The 20,052-nt window shown below is 43.0% G+C and overlaps 1 protein-coding gene and 1 long non-coding RNA gene across 7 annotated transcripts in view; one reads left to right on the top strand and one right to left on the bottom strand.

Annotated features, from left to right (window-relative positions):
• Positions 1 to 20,052, bottom strand: part of SH3GL3 (SH3 domain containing GRB2 like 3, endophilin A3) — a 285,461-nt gene that overhangs the window by 216,107 nt on the left and 49,302 nt on the right. The gene's annotated exons all lie outside the window — the stretch shown is intronic.
• Positions 6,540 to 9,801, top strand: LOC109551794 (uncharacterized). Its single transcript, XR_002178475.3, has 3 exons — positions 6,540 to 6,788; positions 7,988 to 8,086; positions 9,032 to 9,801. It is a non-coding gene; the product is annotated as an uncharacterized lncRNA (long non-coding RNA).

Here is a 20,052-nt window from a genome sequence, read left to right as displayed (position 1 = left end):
AAAACTCTGTGTGTATTGGGGGCGGGGCGGGGGTTGTACTGAATCCATTTTGCAATAATAGATAGAAAAAATAAATAATGATTTAGAGGGGTGGGATAGGGAGGGTGGGAGACAGGGAGACGCAAGAGGGTAGAGATATGGGGAGATATATATATATATATATATATAGCTGATTCACTTTGTTATAAAGCAGAAACTAACACACCATTGTAAAGCAATTATACTCCAATAAAGATGTTTAAAAAAATAAATAAGGATTTAAGGAGTTCTTTTTCTGTCTGGCAATATTGGGACATAGCCCAGAAATCAGTACTTCAGATAAATGAGGATAATCTCTCTTCAGAACCAATTAAAAATTATAAAAGAATTTTTGCTAGGAATCACCCTAAAATATAGAGCTCTCTCCCCTGCCTGCCTTGATCTCATTTGGTCATGCTGACCCTAAATTACAGTTACCTTGGCACAGAGAGGCAGGAGCCTGGGAGTTTCTTCTTTGTTTATTAATTTCCTATCACAGTTTTACTTTTTTATTCCTGTGTGACTTGGGGCAGGCTTGTTAATTGTGCTTCTTCCTCTGTAAAAGGAGGGGTGGATGTCACTAGATGTTCTTTTTTTTTCTTAAGGAATTTATTTATTTAATTGTCGCACCATGCACGGCATGCAGGATCTTAGTTCCCCAACCAGGAATCGAACCCGTGCCCCCTGCAGTAGAACTGCAGAGTCTTAACCACTGGACCACCAGGGAAGTCCTTTTTTTTTTTTTTTTTTTTTTAAACATGGGTTTTCGCTTTTTTTTTTAAGAATTTATTTAATTGGCTGCACTGTGCATGGCATGTGGGATCTTAGTCTCCCAACCAGGGATTGAACCCACGCCCTCTGCATTGGAAGCACGGAGTCTTAACCACTGGACTGCCAGGGAAGTCCTGAGGTTGCTTTAAATCTTACCTCTAGATGAATGGAGTATAACTGTACATTCACACACCTACCAACTGTGCTACTATTTCTAAGGCAGAGTGAAATTTCCGCTAGCATGCCTTCCCAAATTTCTAGAACACTGTCACAAAATACATTGTACTTTGCATCAATCCAAGTTCATTTTATTCTTAAAACTGGTATCAAGGCATTCAGCAAACATTACTGAGAAGGTACCTGTTCTGTTCCAGGCCCTAAGCGGGTTGCTGGAAATAGAGTGGAAAAGCCTGTCCCCACCAGGGTTAGTCCCTCCAGTACAGGAAGCTTGGCCGGGAGAATGTCAGAAGTGAGCCCTGAACAGCCTGCCGGCCTCATGACACTCCTCCTGGATCTGTATGTTTTGCCCTAGCTAAAGAGCTAAAAACACAGATGAAATCCCACCACCCTTTCTATGAAAAAGAAAGAAAACAGGGTTGATATTGCTCCTGTTCATACCCTCTCGAGATATTTTACAAAGGGTTGCTATTATTTTTCTATTGTAAATGCAATCCATGCTTCTTATAGAAAACTGGAAAAATACAACAAAGTAGAAAAAAGGAAAACCAATCAGCATTCGTTGCCCCACTTTAGAGTCAACCACTGGCAACTTTTTGGCCTAGTTCCTTAAGGTTTACAGTCAACAAATAGTTATTGAGACCCTATGCCAGGCACTGTGCTGAGTGCTAGGAATGGGAAAAGCGTGACCCGTTCACCCTCACAGAACTCACAGCCTAGGGAGAGAGACCCTGGAAGTGTGATGACCCGGAAGTACACACTGGAGGGACTTGACCTCAGGGCGCTTCCTCAGACTCTGGGTGTAGGAAAAGGTTTCCAAAGGAAGAGATATTTGAGACCTGAAGAATCAAGAGGAGTCATCCAGGAAAGGGGAGAGGTGGCAATGGGAGGAAGGCATGAGTGAAATGTGGGGTTTAGGATGGTTGGAGGGCAGGGGGCAGGGGCCTCCAGGAGGAGGGGTGATAAGAGATGCTTCTGGGGAGGGAAGCCAGGCCCTGCCAGGCAGGGTGTTTTTATCAACCCAGTTGTTATTTTTCTGTAGCTACAAGATTGGGTCCTGCTTCTCTTTTTGTTCTTATTTTTAGACTTAATGCTATAGCATAATCATGTTTCACATTATTATAAACTATTTTTTTAACTCAGTTTTTTTGGGGTTTTGTTTGTTTAGTATTCAGAGAGTTGTGCAACCACAATCAATTTTATTTTCTAGTTTTATTTTTCGGCCGTGCTGTGCGGCATGCGGGATCTTAGTTCCCCGACCAGGGACTGAACCCGTGCCCCCTGCAGTGGGAGCATGGAGTCTTAACCACTGGACAGCCAGGGAAGTCCCTATTATAAACTATTTTAATGGATACATAATATTTCCCCAATGGATGAGGCATCATTTACCTAATTTTTTTTTTTTAAAGAAAGCTTGTTTTTCTTTGCTTCACATTCCACTCCCTTTGTAGCTCTCCAAGGTCTCCAGATAATGACAAATTGGAAAATTCTAAGCAGGATAAATGTGCTAATGTTTTTTTTACTCCAAATCAGAATTTGAACCATCAGCCAGAACCCACCACCTGCATGACTCCTGGCAGCAGCTGTTTAGAGTCCCTTCCAGAAGTGAAATCAACATAGCTTTCATTCCCTCCTCTCAACAGCCCACTCCCACATCCAAAGAAAGATCAACTCACAGAATCTGTTTCTAGGTAGCACCGAGTCCCACCTTCCTCCCACCCCTGGGCTCTGAGCATTCCCACCTCCCTTCCCCTCCTCTGACGAAATCAAAGATTGAAATCAGTTGACAAAACATCAACCTTTTATTAAAGCAAAAGCTTTAGAAGAAAACAAAAATCTCAGGCAAAAATAATGTACAAGGGACTTCCCTGGTGGCTCAGTGGTTGGGAGTCCACCTTCCAATGCAGGGGACGCAGGTTTGATCCCCGGTGGGGGAACTAGATCCCACATGCATGCCGCAATTAAGAGTTCTCATGCCACAAATAAGGAGCCCGCCTGCCGCAACTAAGACCTGGTGCAACGAAAAATAAATAAATTAAATTTTTTTAAATGTGTACACCTTAAAAAAAAAATAATGTATGAAAAAACTCACTCCTTCATCTCTCTTAACCCCAAAGATGCCACAAGCACTCATTCATACATTTATTCATTCATTTATTCAACAATTGCTTGTTTATTGTTTGGCTGCCCTCTGAGTATAGAGGTTGAAACCTATGTGGCCACTGCCGTGCAGACCTTACAGTTAAAGAAGAGTCTGACGTTCAACAAATAAATATCAAGAAGCATTTTATGACCTACAGTGGTAGGTGCTATGAAGGAAAACATATGTGAAGGAAAAAGCATGGCAAGTTTTAGGAAATGGAAGGAGGCAATGTGGCCAGAGCATGGTGAGAGGGTGGGGGAAGGTGGTTAGATGAACAAAAGAGATTTTCTCCTTTTTTCCTCTTTCTCCCTAACCACAACTATAGAATGTCTTACGCGAGATGGAGCGTTTCTACCCATTTGGAAACCAGCGGGCTTGTCTTCAGACAGGGTGGGCTTGGCATTGGGGTAGCGAAACAAGACATGTAGTCTTCAATTCATTCCATTTCTTATTTCCTTTGGTTTTTGAGGCCCTGAGGGTCAGTAACCTGGTTATGAAGGCAGCCCTCAGGACAGTTAAAATACTAACACCACACATGAATGAAGTTCTGTTTATGTACCTGCCATTTATGTACAGCTCATTGGTTTTCCTTCTGTTGATTGTTCTTAAAAGGTATCTTAAGATAGAATATTTTCATGAGCCCAGATGTTAATATTAATGCTATATCCAACAGCCACAGATTCTCAGAGAAGTAAGCTTGCCTTTAGACTGTATCATTGATTTACTCTGCCCAACCGAATCAGTTGGAACACGTTGGGTTACAAGTGATAGAAAACCCAACTCAAGTTGGCTTAAGCAAAAAGGGAATTTATTGGCTTATGTTACTGGAGAGTCCTGGCGTAGGGCTAAGTGTCAGGCACAACTTAATGCAGGGGCCAACCGATATTATTAGTACTCAGCACAGCTCTGTTCTTCCAGTGTGTTGATTTTGTTCTCAGACAGTATCTCCCCTCGGGGTCAGAAGGCGGCCACTGCAGCTCATCTTGAAAGCCCACCACGAAAAGGGAGCTGAAGACCATCAGGGCCCAACCTGGGAGCTCGGAGCCGGGAGGGAGGCCCACCCAAAACACAAAGGCTCAGGGTAGGGGAGGCATGGGCCCCACAGAAAGAAACAAAATACTGGAATTTTTTTAATAGGAGAAAGGTAAATAGATCTAAGAGTCTCACCCCCCAAAAAATCACTATCAAAAACCTAACTTTTGATAGAACCCATTTATGCTATTTGGTAGAAGAAAATCTCACAGAATAGCAGAGCTGGAAAGCAAACAAAGGAGTCATCTGGTTTGATCCTCTTTCTTTTGGCAGGATCAAATCCAGATCTTTCCAGGCGGATGAAAATGTGTAAATGTTTCCAATGAAAGAACCAAGTCTTGAGCCTGGGCATCTCATGATTCTCAACTCTAACACCACCCCCTCTTATCCCTTCTTCTCTCCATGCCTTCAACAGATGAAGAAGTCGATTCTATTCTCATTTTCTCCAGTATAAATTCTGCTCTTTACTGCTTCTAAGGCTTCAAATTCCACCATAACATGTCAGATTCACATCATTTTATCATTATGTCATCCGGCTTCCTTCCTATTTTTTTCTTTCATCTTAATTCAGGTTTTGTATCTGGAAAGCATTCCTGAATTTTATAGAGAGGATAAAGCGGATGCCACGTAAAATGTATTTTTTGCAGTAAATATTTTTCAGAAATGTGATTTTGCTCTCCTACCTTGTATAAGTTCCTAAACCTCTCTGAGCCTCCGTTTCCATATCTATAAAATGGGGATAATAATAATAATAAGCTTCATAGGTTTTTTTTGGTGAGGATTAAAGCACTTAGAAGTCTGTATCTGGCATTTAGTAACTGTTCAGCAAATGTTAGCTGCTGCTACTATCATTATATCATTATCATTATTTTATAGAGTCTTATCCTCTTTGGGTATTTCATCCTTGTACAACCAGGCTTTTCTTCAGATCTGTTTCCTCACTCCCCACAGAACAAAAATCCAAACTGGACGCTCACTGTGTCTTGACCCTCTCTCCGGCCCAGCTTGACTTTAAGTTGCCATTTGATTTGGTGTTCCGTTCGATCTCAAAACTGGGAAGAGTTCAGTGGGCCAGGGACCTAAGTATATGGAGAGAAAGCAGGGATCCTTGCACCTGGATTCTCCACACAGAGCCCTGGTCTTGGTGCATAAACAGCTCTCCTCTCCTGCCAACACTGTGAGCCTCTCCTTGGACCCCAACCCTGGGCCTCAGCCAGCAGCTCCTACAACACCTCTGTGCCACCAGGGGCCTGAGGCTCAAGGAAGCCGCCCTTGCACGAAAACTGCCTTCCTGCCTTTGCTCCAGATCTGCCTGCTGTGCCTCCAGGGGCTGCTGGCTGGACATTTGCTGTTTCGACAGTATATACTATCCCCCTCACCGCCCCCGACTCTCCCAAGCCTCCAACATAGTCTGCTTCTAAGCCTCAGGCCCCAGCCCCGGGGTCGCCCCTCCTTCCCTCCAACTTTCACCCCTTCAAACTAGAAGACGTTCATGATGTCCAGGATCTGCTCTACTCCTCCCATGAGGTTTTGCTACTTTCTCAGGAATCTGAGTTACCGCTTTCTTTCATTCTGTACCACTTACTCTCAATCAGACAGAAAGTCCTTGAAGTTTTCTGACATTTGCTTGGCACCCTTACCCAGCTTCTAGCATGAATGCAGACTTCCCCCATTTTTATGGCTCTTCTAGAACTTAATTTAGAGTTGTAAAGAAGGACCATGTTACCCTAAAGACTGAGTGTCCCATTTTTTTTCTTGTTCAACCTTTCTTCAGTGAAGAATTTCAACTTTGAAACACAACTTCTTTTCCTGTTTGTAGTTGTGAGAGAGGGTAATATTGAACTTTTTTTTTTTTTTTTTTTTTTGCAAAATGTTCAAATTGGAGCCTCAGTCAAATCCTGCTCTGACCACACCCAGGGGAAATGGAGAAGCTGTAATGAACAGAACTGTCCCAGGGAAAAGAACCCAGGAGGATGAAATGGGAATGGTTTCTCCTGGGTGATGCAGGGTCCGAGCAAGTCAGGGCTTCTGAAGGAGGCTGCCTTCAAGGGCTCTGACTTGCCTGCCCTGTGGGCCAAAGCCTGCTTTAGCCGCAAGTTTACTATGCAGAGACAGAAAAGGAAATTCATCAACAGAGATAATGTCATGTGTATGGCCACTGCCAAGAAGGAGAGCCAGAATCTCTCTCTGGTCGGGCTTCTCCTCGGCCTTTCCTTGTCACAAGGGTGGAGCCCAGCCAGGTGAACCAACCTGACCACCGCCCTGTGTGTGAGCCCGTGGCTGGCTTGTGGAAGCATGTCCTTGCAAGCATGTCCTCCTATGGTTCCTCCTCAGCCTGAATGAGGACGCCCACTGTCATCAAGCCAGGTTTGCAGGCAAAGCTCCTGTCCCATGCAGACACACAACTTGGGAGGGTGGAGGGTGTGGGAAGTGACTCTTTCCAAACATTTCCATCTTATTTTCTCCTATGATGCCCATCCAGGCAACCTGCATCGCATATGTTCTTTGAGGTCAAGAGGCTGGCAGGAAAAGGTTCTACGGGGGCTGCAGGAGGAGGATGGAACCACAGAGCATCACTTAGGGCTCATCACTCTGGCTTAGACTCAAGGCTGACTAGGACTGCTGACCATACCTTGCTTACTGTCAGGTAGGCAATGGAGGGGAGGAATGTTGGCTGAGGACTGTTTTTTTGTTTGGCCGCACCACACAGCATGTGGGATTTTAGTTCCCCGACCAGGGATCGAACCCATGCCCCCTGCAGTGGAAGTGCAGAGTCTTAACCGCCGGACTGCCAGGGAAGTCCCAGCTGAGGACTTTTGATGTGCGGGAAACTTCCAAAGGACGAGGTTGAAGCCAACTAGCTGGGTGGCGCCAGGTGATTTTCTGTCACTCTCCCAGTCACAGTCTCAAGAGTAAAATGGGGACTGGCCAAGACAATTTCTACAGCCCTTTATGGCTCTGACATTCTGAGATAGTACAGTGAAAATAAACTCAGCCAATTACCTACAAGTCTCTGTTCTCAGAGGAAGTGGGGAAAGCTGGAACCTTTGGAAGTCCTCTTTCTCCTGCTAGGGCCATAGCACAGTGCCTGGAAGTGATATAAATCTCTTCTCCCATCTGTGGGGGCCCTGATGGAGTGAGCACCTTGCTTATGGTGCTAGGCATGGCCGTAAGGCTTGACATCGGCATGGAGTCCTGGGTGCCCGTTGCCTTGTACTGACAGGAAAGCCCAGGCTTACTTCAATTCAGGGAGCATTCCTCACCTGCCACTATGTGTGAGGTACCATACGGAGGGCACTGAGAAGTAGAAAACACGTTCTCCACCCTCAAGGAGGTTTCTAGCTAATCTGAGCTTCTTTAGTTACTCAACACTCCTCCTTTTCCTTGTTTACTTCCAGGTCTTTGCCTATGATGTGCCCTCAGCCTAAAACACTCTCTCTTTATCCCTCTGTTGCTAGGCCTGCTGTCTGTAGCAATGCAGGTTGCATACTGCATAGCTCTAGATCTATGTATGCAGATGTAAATGGTGCCTTCAGAAATGTGCAGTGCATAGCCTGTACAACTGTACAGCATGGCTTTGACTGCCTTCTCCACCCCGTTTCTCCTATCTGGGGGTAGCTCATTGTCATCTCAGTTTTCAGCTTAGTCATTATGTTTCCTTCTTTCTTTCCGTCCTTCCTCCTTTCCTCTTTCCCTCCATCCCCTTCTCCCTGTCTCTCGTAATTACTGAGCATCTACTATATGTCAGGACCTGTGCTAGGAGCTGGGTATATAGTTGTAACAAAACAGATAGGGTCCCTATTAAGCTTACATTCTTGTGAAGTAGTTATATTTTTCTTCCTCCAGGAAGTCTTCCCTGACTGCACCCATGATTGCCTCGGGTGCCTACTGACTGATGAATGGCTCTGACTTGGGAACCTTTTGCTCTAGAACACAGTGCCTCTGGTATGGAGAGAATCTGAGAGGGACAAGTGGGGTTGAAGAGACTAACCTGAAGCCCTAAACCTAACTGGGCTGGAGCTCCATCCCTTCCAGATTCCTGTCCTTGGGAGCACCCTGGGGCATCCGTGAAGCTCAATAGTGAAGCAGCAATTAATATGAGGCCAAGAGCATGGCTCTTCCCTGCCAGGGAGGCCACAAAGTTCCAGAACATCTCAGGGAGGAATGAAGCACCACTCAGGCCTGCCTCCCGGGGCTGCAAAACAATCCTTAATGAATCTTCTGCAGGGGAGGGTGAAATCACCTGCAAGGAGGCAGCTCAGCCTCAGGTGTTCTCCAGGAGGCTTAAAATAGCGGGGCTCCCTCCACAAACACCTTCCAACACTGTTTAGGGTGGTGAATGCCAGGAAACTAATGAATCTGAGCTTAGTGAATTAATTGTTGATGAAATAATGTGAAAAGTGTGCTTACTGTTCATCAGTCTCTACAGAAATTAATTAGCCCTGCTTGGCAGCAAGCAGGATCAAATTTTCAACTTAATTCATGAATTTGGCCAAACTGTCTATGGGAAGCCTTGCATGGAGGACCTTCCATGGCTGCTCCGTGTCCAGACAGGCCTTGCCTTTCATAGAAGACATGATTGCTTTAAGAGAGTCCCAACAAGAGGAGAGAGTAGTGGAGGAGGAAAGAGGTCTGATTGTGAAGCTCCAAGCAGACCCACGCCTCTCCAGGCCTCCTGTCTCAGCCCTCCCCGGTGAGTCCTTCACCTGAGGAAGGTCTGTTAGCTGAATTGAGGGGTGACGATTCAGAGCAACAGGGTTAACCGTCAGGCACGGTCTGACTTCACATTTAATTATTCTGTGCTCTGTGTGCCAACTCAAATTGCAGGATGATATGAAAGAAAAATAAATCTAATGAGAAATGTATTTTTTTTGGACTATTTTTAAACAGGGAGCAGAGAACTTCGCGGGCCTGGCGAGACCAATCTGAGGAACTGGCTGGCACGAGGCATGAATGAGCGCCTGGATGCCCGGTACTTGGGCACAGAACTGCTGGCTATTGAGTGTTCGGTCAGCTTTTGTCACCACGGGAGTCAGGCTCTCTCACTGCAGCCACTGCGAACAGGAATCCCCACCAGGCTTTCCCCACTGAGCAGCAGAATCTGATGTAAACCTCTAAGCAGAGTGACTTGAGTGTCACCAGTCTCTGAAACATTTCCGAGAGAGAAGCGAGTGATTGAGCATCTATGTGTGTACATGCTTCTTTCTGTTGCTAAAACACCAGTTTTCTCATGGAAAAGCCTGTGAACCACTGAGTTAAAACAGGAGCAGACGGTGCTTTGTGACCACCTAGAGGGGTGGGATAGGGAGGGTGGGAGGGAGGCTCAAGCGGGAGGAGATATGGGGATATATGTATGCATAGAGCTGACTCACTTTGCTATACAGCAGAGACTAACACAACATTGTAAAGCAATTATACTCCAATAAAGATGTTAAAAAAAAAAACAGGAGCAGAGGGTAAGAGGATGTGTTCCGATCTAACTGAACACTTCTGGCCAGTCTCAGGAGTCAGGAGAGGACAAGAGCCCCCAGGGTCATTTCTACTACTTATACTTACTCAGTAATTCAAGCAATAACTAAGCAGGACTATTCTAGGCCTTGGGGATACAGCAGGGAACCAGGTAGTCAACGCCATGCTCCCATGAAGCTTATTTTCTATTATGAGCACAGACACAAGCTATCAGCATCTGGTTTCTGATTCTGCTAAAACTTAGACTTGTTAACATTTTATGATGGACCACTTTACTGAACTCCAAGTTCTATATTAGTTTCTGTTTTTAAAACAAAATGCACATTGCCTAGTAGACACGTACATTGTCACCTCCCTTGCATGCATGGCTGTTTAAATTCATACCTGTACTAATGCCCTCAAATTTAGTCCAAAAAGATTGTGATCTTCTAAAGACTGCCAGAATCAGCAACCATTTTAGGACACAGTAAGCCAGGGGAGGAAGTCTGTTTGCCCGTGACATTGGCTGTTTGGAGGTGACCTTGGGTCCCTGAGAGGCACACCCTTGTAGGTTTATCAGGCCGCATGGAAGGACTCACTCGTGCACCAGATCCGCCACTATGGTCAGGAAGAGCATCTAAGAGGGAGAATGTTGGAGCCCGAGCAAGCGCCTACCTCCTCCCTGTAGGCATTTGCAGCTGCAACCCTTCCCTTTAGGAATTTGTGATGTTCTTACCAGCTCACTCCGTGACCTCAGGCTGTGTCTGCCCTTTGTTTACCTCTGTTCTCAAACTGCCAGATATATAATTCCATGATTCCCTCAGGTTGCTTCTTGGGAGAAGGTAGATTGCATAAACAAAGGTGTGTGTGGGGACAGCTCTAGCCCGAGAGCTAGGCAAAGCAGTCGGATGTGCTGGAAAACCAAGGCATGGTCTTCCTTCAGCCCAGCTCCCCTGCTAAACTGACAGTCACCGTTCCATAACAAATGTCCTTTGCTTTCTTCTCCTCAAGTCACCTGAACCACTATTCCTCCATCTTCTCAGACTGAATGCCTTTCAGGCCCTGCTCACACGCTAGCCCAGCTCTTGAGGGCTGCCCGGATGGTGTCCTCTGGAAGTAATTTCTTCCTCTTTTCTGGCCTCTCACGGCTCCTGAAATGCAGCCATTTGTGTATTATCTTGCCTGCACATTTCAAAGTCCTCAAAGGAAGACCCTGTGCATTCTTAACCAAATTGTCCCCTACAGTCTTCACACTGAAGAGGGACTCAGTATGTGTTTGTTTCTGTGTCTATTCCACCCTGGGAACATTTGAGGACAAATTACTGTTTACAGAAAATGGTGAGATTTAATGAAAGAGGTCTTAATGTTAAGTCCAATTGTGCTGAACATCCAAAATTTTTTCTTTGCTGAAAGCAAATAAGAAGAGTGATCCTCCTTGGCGTCCTACCGCCCAGAAATGTGACTTAGTAAGATCTCTCAATCTTCCCTCTCTTCCATTCTTTCTGCAGTTTATATATTACTCTGCCATAGATAACACAGACAAGGGGGTTGGCATTGAGAGCCAGAAGACCAGGGTTCAAATCCCAGCTGTGCCTCTTACTAGCTGAGGGATCCTGCACAAGCCATTGAATCCGCCTGAGCTTCATTTTGCTCCGCTGTGAACTGGAAATAATAATATCTGTGTTGCCTACCTCCAGTGTGGATGTGAAAGTTAAATGAGATGGTATAGGTGCCAGTGCTTTAAAATGGTTTACCCCAGTGCGTTCACCGTGTGAAAATCACCAAGCCGCACAGATAGAACATGTGTGTATCTATCATACTCCAGTAAAAGTTCTTTATAAGGTAACACTTTGTACAGACATTTCCAATTGCTTATATACTGTGTACTGAGGAAAAAGATGAAAGAAGGATTTAAAGTTGGCTGTAAGTCACTAACAGTCTTGAATTGATGTTGAGTTTGTAAGGGAACTAGCCATTTCGGTTCACTGAGACAACTTCACATTTTGTTAAGTCATTACGTCATAATTCTCAGTGTTTTCGTTTTACCATAGTCAAATACAATAGAACCATCTTTTGGCAGTCTGGAGACTTGCATTTGAAGTAAAATTTAGGAGCTCTCTATGGAAAAATATATGATATAGAAAAGGATGAGTTCTCTCATTCATGTACATTTTATCTTTAAAATAATAACTGGGATATAAGGACTATTATAATTGCTTGGTTTTTTGTTTGCTTGTTTGTTTGTTTGCTTACCACTTTATACTCAGTGCCTTGAAGAGTGTCCCCATTTACTTAAGAACTAAGGAGTTCGTGGGACACAGGACTTCTGGTGCTAAAACCAAGAACGTCCAGGACAAACTGAGATGGTTGGTCACCCTACTGGCACATGGAAGATGCTCAGATGTTGGTGGAAGGAAAGAAGACAGGCAAGAAATTCAGGAAGAGTGCAGCATTATTGGTGAGCATCGCTGCCTTCCAGGAAATTCAGGAATAAATTTTGGTACCACAAAACTCTCCTTTCCTTTAAGTTTTCTAAAAAGGTACCGTATGCGTGCATATTGTAAATGTTTTAACATTCATATTTAAAAGCCACTGTTCTGCACTTTAAACACCATTATGGGATAAAACGGCCTTCTACAAAATGGTTAATGTTTGGAATTGCATTGCTCAGACCACAGGCAGATGTAAAGATGTGGAAGCTACAACTTTAGACACTATTGTCCTCATTCTTTCCTCCTGACTGCAGGATTTCATTCTAAAAAAGAACCATGGAAATGTTATTGTAGTCTTTATCACTGGACAATTAAATTCAAAATGCAGGATTAAGAGTGGGTGTTGTTTTCCTGGCCAAAGGCTTATAGGGCTGGAAGAGACCTCAGCAATCCCTCCAACCCCTTCTATTACCAATGGGAAAAGTCAGGCCAGAAAAAAGTTGGCAGCAGAGCCAGTTGAGGATGATCTTCCTGATTTCCTGTGCATCCCACTTCCCCACGTTGCCTTTTCCTTTTACTTTGCTGCTCTTGGCCTCCTTGTCTTCATCTTATGGCATTTTTAATCAAATTATAAAATGAGATTTGACGATTTCCTGTGCTTCCAGGACATGTGCACCTACCTCCAGTCTAAACCTGGTTGCTCTTATCTGACTCTGCCTCCCAAAGATTTCCAAAAAATTAGATACTGTATAGGTCAAATGAGGGTGACTAAGAATAATCAATATAAAAGCATTTTAGCCACTAATCTCCAATGAGCAGATATGGCATTATGTATTCTAATTTGGGGGTAAACACTGAAGAATGAGACCCTACACACTGGCTGTCCTCTGACCCTGTGACTTTGACATGACTGTGGAAAGAGAAGCAAATTGAAGTGAAGTGAATATACAGGACAAGGGATGAGAACAGAGCAGAGAAGCCTGTGCTTTGTATAAGAGACCAGAAAGGTTAACACAGCAAACCTTAACTAGTCTCATCAAGATAAAAAGATAGTAAATGCAAAATAACGACATGAGTGATGAAACAGAGGACACCACTATATGGACTGAATGTCTGTGGCCCTTAAAAGTCCTATGTTGAAGCCCTAAACCCTAATGTATTGGTATTTGGAGGTAGGACGTTTAGGAGGTAATTAGGTTTAGATGAAGTCATGAGGGTGAGACCCCTCGATGGGATTAGTTTTCTTAATAAGAAGAGGAAGAGATACCCCAGAGCTCACTTTCTCTCTGCCATGTAAGGGCTCAACAAGAAGGCAGCTGTCTGCAAGCCAGAAAGAGGGCCCTCACCAGAAGCCAAATCCTGCCAGACCTTCAACCTCCAGAAGTCCAAATCTCAGTCTTCAGACTCCAGAACTGTGAGAAAATTAATTCCTCTTGTTTAAGCCACCCAGTCTATGGTATTTTGTTATGACAGCCCAAGCAGGCTAAAGCAACTACATTCACAACTCTCCTAACAGCCTGGCCTCTCAGCTCCTTAATCACTTGTTTCCTGTAATGTTGACCTCCATCCTACCTAAACCATGTACTCCCTGGACCAGGGACTCTCAACCTTGACTGCATATCAGACTCACCCAGGAAGCCTGGACTTCACCATAGCCCATTAGAATTAGAATATTTCTCAAGTTGGGACCTGTTATTTAAAAGTTCCCTGGGTGATTCCAATGTGCAGCCACAATCAAAATCCACTGAACTAAATACATTCAAGCACATTCAAATCAATAAAAAGAAAACCTCAGAAAATGGGGAAAGCATAAAAACAAGCAATTTACAGAAGAAATATAAATGGCTAATAAATATGTGGGGAAATGGTTAACTTGCTAATGATCAGGGAAATGTAAACATTTTTTTAAAAGATTGCTCTTGGGACTTCCCTGGTGGCAAAGTGGTTAAGAATCCACCTGCCAATGCAGGAGACACGGGTTCAATCCCTGGTCCCGGAAGATCCCACATGCCGCGGAGCAACTAAGCCTGTGCACCACGACTACAGAAGACTGAGTACTCTAGGGCCTGGGTGCCGCAACTACTGAGCCCACATGCTGCAACTACTGAAGCCTGTGCACCTACAGCCCATGCTTTGCAACAAGAAAAGCCACCGCAATGAGAAGCCTGTGCACTGCAACGAAGAGTAGCACCCGCTCGCCACAACAAGATAAAGCCCACATGCCACAACGAAGACCCAACACAGCCAAAAAAAATTTTTTTAAGTTTTTTAAAAAATTAAAAGATTGCTTTTTTGGCAAAAATCACAAAGACTGATAATATCCAACGTTAGTAAAAGTGAAGGGCATATTCTCAGAAAATCTTCTAACATATCCTTAGATCCAGAAATTTCATTTCTGGTTATCTCTCCTATGAAAACAACCACATAAGTACATAAGTATCTACACAAGCATACATAAAGCCAGTCTTTATGGTGCTATCTGTAATAGTGTAGAAATCCAACAATTATAGAATAGTTCAATAATTGGAGTACATCCTTACACGAAAAATTGTTCAGCTACCAAAAGAATGGGGTAGAAGGATAAGTATTGACATGGAAGGATATGAATCTATACACACATACATGTTATCAATCATATGGGGGAAATAAAGCAAATTTCAGAATAATATGTCTGGTATAATCTCACACTTGTTAAAAAAATTATCACTACACATAGAGATACATGTACATTTATACATACATAGAAGACTGTCTTAAAGACCTTTCAACAGTAACTACCCTTAGGGGATTGGAAAGGAGTAAGGGGACTTTTGCGTTTTACTTTATATTTGCGGCTATTTTTACAATAAACGCGTATGAACTATTTTTGTAATATAAATAGTCTGATATGAGCTCAAATGGAAGCTTTATAATGAAAAGTTTCCTGTGCCAGAAGGTAGCGGCCATTTCAGGGCCATGTCTTTATCATCACTTACACTTAAAAATCTTTCAGGGAATCCCACAGCTAGGGAAAAGGGGCTGGGTTTTCAAGTTCTTTTTTAGAATTATTCTCCTCAGTTTTAGGAAAGGCTGCTATGCCAGTGATTCATTGCTGGTACAGAAATACACAACCTGGCTATTTTGCGATCGATGTCTCAGTTATGTGGATGTTAGGAGAGTCTTCCATTGTTAAAGGATGAGGATGAAAATGAGACTGTAAATGTGGTCAGCAGCCAGAAAAAAAGCATATGAATATCACAGAGCTGGAGATCGGTGGTCAAAGCAAATCCAATGTCAGAAAAGATAAAGAAAATACAGAGATGATGCTGGGTAGTAAATAGGTTTCATCTCACAAACAAACCCAATTTATTGATTGTGATGTTTGGGAGTCAGGTCGTGAAGCCCCTGAGGCTATATCGTGGCTCAACTGGAAAGTCCTCAAGATCAGTTGGTGATGTCTGCCATGGACCCAGGAAGGGAGAATGGAGACACAGGTAGTGCAGTAATAACAGGAAAGAAGCATGAATTAAGAAATGCAGTGTTGATTAACTTTTGCAACCTAGGGTTCATAACTATAATTAACAGAAATGAACGATTTCTACATGATCCGCACCATCTAGCATAATGGCGTAGACATGCAGATATTCGAGTTCTTGAAACAGCCATGTGCATCTTGAAGACACTGATCCGTGTTAAAATTCAATTTCAGTTCTCTTCATAAAGGGTTATTTGGAAGTTCTCATGAACCGGCTGATGAACACATTCATGGCTCTCTGTGCCACCTTAAGCAATAAGTATTTATTTTTACTGAGTCCAAACTACAAAAGAAAGTAGATGATAGAAATATAGTTTTCTCCAGAGAGGAGGGGATGGCGGTCTGGAATAGGTATGGAAAGTTCCCTTCAAAAACATTCTCCATAAGCTCTGCACCAGTTAGACTGATCTGGATGAAAATTCAGAAGTCCTTGGACAGAGTCAAACCTCATTCCAGACAATCCTTTGCTGATGTCAGTACCTAGAGAAGAGGCATTTTGACTGGGCAAAGAAGTAAGAGAGGATTCAGCCTATCACTTGGCAACCTCTGCCACCTCTTTTCTCCATTCCCTGCACTTGAAGCATGCCTTGCTTGCTGTTTCTTGACTCTGATGGATGTTCTTTGGTGCATTCACAGGCTCCCACATCTTGGCATGTGCTTTTCCTTCTGCCTAGAATTCTTTCTGCTCTTTCTCTATTGACAACTTCTACTCACTCAACTTCTCAGCAAAGCCTTCCCTGATTCCCTCAAGTATGAAGGACCCGTTAGGAAGAACACTTACCTTGTTTTCCCCTAACAACTTTTCCCACTGTTTCCCAGATCCTTTCTTTTCCTTTCTTTCCTTTAATCACTGAGACTCTAGCATTTATTTATTTATTTATTCATTCATTCATTCATTTGGCTGCGCCAGGTCTTAGGTGCGGCACGCAGGATCTTTCGTTGCAGCATGCAGGCTTTCTAGTTGCCGCACGCGGGCTTAGTTGCCCCGCGGGATGTGGGATCTTAGTTCCCCGACCAGGGATCAAACCCACGTCCCCTGCACTGGAAGGCGGATTCTTAACCACTGGACCACCACGGAAGTCCTTCCAGATCCTTTCTTGATCCCTCTGTTTCATCCCTCATCAAGGTTGGATTAACACGAGTAGCTATGTGCAAGGAACACTTATCACCCTCTGGAGAGGGCAAGCCTCTCGATGGCAAGAACGTGTCTCCATCTTTGTATGCTTCCTGCACCTGCCTCCTCCTTATTATACTAAGTGTACGTTAGTGCAATAACCATAGACTTTCCTGATATGTGGGAACTCAAAAATATATCCTCAGCAAATGCAAGGGGCCTGCTATGGTTGGATTTCTCCGTAATCAAAGAAATTACAAGGGAAACATTTGATAGATTTAACTGTGTGAAAAAAATAATAATAAAAACTTAGAAAATAAAACACCATGGATTTTAAAAGAAAGCCATTTTAAAGTACATATGATACACTCAATTTAAAAAATAAAGACCTCTGTCAAATAAGTAGATATACAGCCAATTTGCATGGGAAATAAATGCTTTGAAAAAGTAAGTAAGGTAACTCAGCATAAGCACATAGCTATTAAAATTAGGACTGTAATGACTGATAGAATATCTTTATGAAGTAATGTTTAGTGAAAAAATATATACATATATATAGTTTATGATATCATAGGTAGAATTTATGCACAAAGAACACATCATAAGGGTACATCCCCCAGAATAAGAATTTTTAAAGTGGTGTGTTGGAAGAATGAGATTGTGGATAATTAATTCCTTGTCTTTATTACTGTTGGTTGTATAATAAGTAAAACTGGGGAGGAGGGACACAAAATGAACAATCTGCCTGAACATGTTATCAGTTTACCATTGCCTGTGGTTTAGGCTCTTAATTGAATGATATTAAGAAGGCCCTTCTTTCTGCCTGGGGTCAGTTTCCTCTTAATTTTTTTGAATTTTATATCCGCATATATATTTTTATGTATTTATTTATATTATTATTTCTTTGGTTGCGTCAGCTCCTTAGTTGTGGCATGAAAACTCTTAGTTGTGGCATGCATGTGGGATCTAGTTCCCTGACCAGGGATGGAACCCGGGCCCCCTGCATTGGGAGCACTCCAGTCTTAACCACTGCGTCACCAGGGAAGTCCCTCGCATATATTTTTAAGAGATAAAAATGCTCTGAAAAAGGATTTCTACTTCCAGCAATGGCAGACTAGCTTGTTGCCAGCTGACCTTCCTGTCAAAATCAAGTAGAAAAACTAGATAAATACGAAGGGAAATAAACCGTATTTGAAGTCATCTGAGATCTATGCAGGCAGCCGACCTGAGAGCAGGGAAGCACAGAGAGGTGAGCCTGCTGGAGGTGCCACTTTTCTCCTCAGGGCATTCGTCAATTATAAGGCAGCAGCTGAGACAGTGGGATCCCAGCAGAAAGCTGTGGAGGGGCAGCTGAGAAGCCGAACAGAGCTTTCAGCAGTCTCAAAAGGCTATGGTGAAACGTACAGTGGGGGACCACCTGAGGTAAACACCCCCCAGGCTTTCATTTGGAGCCCCTGTGGCTCTAGGAATTAAGGGAAAACCAGAGAGAGACTAGCACTCACGAAGACTAAAGCCCAGCTTTGCCTCATGGTAAGGGATATTAACATGCTTCTCCCAGTAGTAACTGATAGAAAAAGTGGACAAAAGATAAGCAGTGATGCGGAAAGATCTTAATAAAGTTGATATGATTACAAGCGCACACACACTTTACCTAATAAATGCACTACTCTTTTTAAGTGTACATGGGAACATCTACCAAAATTGACCATATGATGCTGGGTCAAAAATTATGTCTCAAAAAATTTCAAAGTTTTGAAATTACACAGCATATGTTCCAAGATCACAGTACAATTACCTACACATCAATAACAAAATATAACTTTTAAAAACCCCAAATGGGGCTCCCCTGGTGGCGCAGTGGTTGGGAGTCCGCCTGCCGATGCAGGGGGCGCGGGTTCGTGCCCCGGTCCGGGAAGATCCCACACGCCGCGGAGCGGCTGGGCCCGTGAGCCATGGCCGCTGGGCCTGCGCGTCCGGAGCCTGTGCTCCGCGGCGGGAGGGGCCGCAGCAGTGAGAGGCCCGTGTACGGCAAAAAAAAAAAAAAAAAAACCAAATGTTTGGAAATTAAGTAATATACCTCTAAATAACCCATGGGTCAAAGAGGAAACCATAATGAAAATTGTAAAATATTTTGAATTAAATGATAATAAATATATGATACGACAATGTGTGGGATACAGCTAACACTAGGCTGAGAAGAAAATTTATGGCTCTAATACATATGTTAGAAAAGCAGAAGGTCAATTACCTGAGTGTTTATCTTGGGAAGCTGGGAAAACCCAAATAAAGGAGAAGAAAGGAAATAATAAAGGTAAGAGCAGAAATTAATGAAATAAAGAGCAAAAGGACAGTTGAGTGGATCAACAAAGCCAAAAGCTGAGTCTATATAAAGAACAATAAATTGATAATCCCTTGGCAATACTAATCAAGAAGAAAAGAGAAAAAGCATAAATAACCAATAACAGGAATGAAAAAGGATACATCACTACAGTTCTCACAGGCATGAAACTTCTCAACAAGGGAATCTCTCAATCTAAATATATAAAATAATAATGCTAAGTTTCAAAACATTTTATAATAGCAATTTTAAAATGGTAGAATTACTTGCAGATTCTACCAGCTTTCTTTCCTATTTTAAGATGGGACCCTGTATAAATAAATTTTCATGATCTCATTAACCCTGGCTTGATAAAATACTCAGTACAACTCTCACAAGCATAGAATGTCTGGTAAACTTGGAATTTCAGCAGTTAGATATTAGGAAAGATAGAAAATCTCCAGAATTATACAATTTAGAAGCTTGAGATGCTCAAGACAGTCTCTTACCTAGACCTCACCTTTAAGGTGAAATATACATGAAAATATTTGAGAAGAGAAGGTAGCCCCCCAAACTTCCTCAATCACCAATTAAACTGTCAGTATAGCCTCATATGTATTTCGGGTGATAGTCTAAATGGCATTAAATCTTTACAGTGCTACATGATTTTGAACACCTCTGCAATTAGAACACAAAAGGAAACACAATGTTTAGATTTACAACCATTTTAAGGGCACTCATCATGGTTATGTTCCCAAGTTTTTATCAACCACCTTGTGATTATGAATTACAACCTATTACCATGCTGTTAATCTAAATGTTTACCTTGCTGGGACAGCAAAGCCCTCTAGATCAGTAACCATCTCTGGAATGTTTTTAAAAACTCGCCTTTTGTGTGAAAATGGCTGGACTAGCTCCCTTCTCACTTTGTGTTTTCCAGACCAGGGGCCTTGTGCTGAGGAAAACAATAAACAGATAAAATAGGTGAGCAGTATGGCAAGTTCAGGTCAAGAGCACCAGATTAAGAACCCAGGAACCAGGTTGTCATTCTAATATGTAATTAATTTAGTTCTAAATGTAATGAAC

Source organism: Tursiops truncatus, chromosome 2 (assembly GCF_011762595.2).
Source record: "Tursiops truncatus isolate mTurTru1 chromosome 2, mTurTru1.mat.Y, whole genome shotgun sequence".
Taxonomy (NCBI): domain Eukaryota; kingdom Metazoa; phylum Chordata; class Mammalia; order Artiodactyla; family Delphinidae; genus Tursiops; species Tursiops truncatus.
Note: the sequence above shows the minus strand (reverse complement) of the source record. Positions and strands in the feature narration are given on the sequence as shown.